Here is a 2,500-nt window from a genome sequence, read left to right as displayed (position 1 = left end):
CACGGTAGGATATAATGTCAGTGAAGAACAAAATATAATATTAGGAAGAGATACCGGACAGAATGTCAATGAAGGCCAAAATATCAAGATAGGATGTAATGACAGTGGAAGACAAAAGATCACGATGGGATGTAATTATAGTGGAGGAAAAAATATCACGGTAGGATATAATGTCACTGGAGAACAAAATATAATTTTAGAAAGGGATGCCGGACATAATGTCACTGAACGACGGGAGGCCGGCGTGAATCACGGTGACGTAGGGGGACAAAATGTACAAAATAGATCGGATGACCGTAATCGACCAGATGTCCGTGATGGGGGAAATGTTAATTTTGATAGGAGAAATGTTAATGAGGCATTGAATGTCAATGAAGGACCAAATAATAATAATATAGAGCAAGGCATAAATAAAAAACAAAATGATAATATAAGACATGATATTGAAACTCAAAATGTGTCAAAAAGAAATAATCAGGAGTTTCTTAAAACTATGTACTTTAATGCTCGTAGTATTAGGAACAAATTTCAAGAAATACAGGCGTATGTCAAAAGCGAAAATCTCGATATGATAGGAATAACTGAGACATGGTTAAATGGTACAGAGTTCGAAGCTGAATTTAATATTGCGGGATTTAAACACTTTCATCAGGATAGAAACCACAAGAAAGGTGGGGGTGTTCTATTGTACGTTAAAAACAATGTTCATGCTTGTGTTTTAGAGAAAGTGAAACAGGATGCATATGACAGTTTGTGGGTTGAGTTAACCCAAACAAATGGACAAAAAATGAATATAGGTGTAATATATAGGCCAAAGACATTATCATTAGCAGACGACAAACTGTTATTTCAAGAACTGTCTAGTTTCTGCAACCGGGATTTATTGATAATGGGTGATTTCAATTTTACTGACATTGATTGGATGACCCTTGAACATGGCCATATAGGTAGTCGCTTGATTGATTTTCTTGGTGACAATTACTTAATTCAGCATGTAAAAGAGCCCACAAGATATGGAAACTTACTCGATTTATTGATCACTAGCCGCGAAAGCATGGCAACTGATGTAGAAGTCGGTGAATCTGTTGCAAATAGCGATCACAACTTAGTCAGATTCAAACTCCTAAACAATTTTAGAATAGATACTTGTGCTTGTAAAATACCCGATTTCAGTAAAGCTCAGTTCATAGAACTACGTCAGGAGCTTCAGCTTACAGATTGGGAGGAAAAATTAAACGAAAGGCCTGTAGATCAGATGTGGGAAATATTTCAAAATACGCTCACTAAGATGATTCAAACTTACATTCCTTTTAAGGACAGACGTCCCCCAAATCAGGCTCGCCCAAAGTGGCTCGACAAAGAAACTGAAAAAAGTATTGCTAAAAAGAGACAGGCTTATAAGAAATATAAGTGCTCGGGTGCATCTAATGACTATGAAAGTTATGTATCAATACAGAGAGATTTAAAAAAGACAATAAGAAAAAGAAAACGACAATACGAAATGAACATCGCTGAGAAATCCAAAGAGAATCCCAAAGAATTCTATAGTTACATTAGAGATAAAAAGGTTGTTAGGAATCACATTGGTCCACTATTATCTGCTGACGGTCAACTTGAATATTCAAATGAAGGAATGTGTAATCTCTTAAACAATTATTTTAGCTCGGTATTCGTAAACGAAACACCTCAAAGTGAATTCCAAACTGAAACCTGTGAAAAGTCTGGGGTAAACTTACTCACTACGGTAAATATAACAAAAGAAACAATTAAAAGGTGTATAGACAAACTCAAAGTTAATAAAACACCAGGGCCTGACGGTTGGCATCCAAGAAACTTAAAGGAAATGAAAAATGAGATTGTTGTTCCATTAGAAATTATTTTCAAGAAATCCATCATATCCGGAGATGTCCCAAGAGAATGGAAGCTAGCTAACGTTACTCCCATATTCAAAAAAGGTGACAAAAAGAAACCAAATAACTATAGGCCTATTAGTTTGACTTCCATCGTAGGAAGAATAATGGAAACTATCATAAGAGATGCTATCGAATACCATTTAGAAAGTAACCGTTTGATAAATGATAGCCAACATGGTTTCAGACGGAAACGTTCTTGCGTGACTAACTTACTCGAATTCTACAACACAGTTGTCTCGAATTTTGACAAAAGAAACAATATAGATTTAATATATCTAGACTTTGCAAAAGCTTTTGATACCGTCCCACACGAAAGACTTCTTACTAAATTAGCTTTGCATGGAATAAGTGGTAGCCTATTAGGTTGGACTAGTAATTGGTTGAAAGGTCGTAAACAGAGAGTTGTTTTAAATGGAAAAACTTCTGGATGGAAAAGTGTTGCAAGTGGAGTTCCTCAGGGTTCCGTTCTTGGGCCACTTCTATTCATAGTATATATAAATGATATAGACCATGGACTAAAATCTACTGTTTCCAAATTTGCTGATGATACAAAACTGTGCGGAGTGGCAAATGATCACTCAAACCAA

The sequence above is a fragment of the Oratosquilla oratoria genome, chromosome 13, assembly GCF_046742065.1.
Source record: "Oratosquilla oratoria isolate Oo_2021 chromosome 13, ASM4674206v1, whole genome shotgun sequence".
NCBI lineage: Eukaryota > Metazoa > Arthropoda > Malacostraca > Stomatopoda > Squillidae > Oratosquilla > Oratosquilla oratoria.
Note: the sequence above shows the minus strand (reverse complement) of the source record.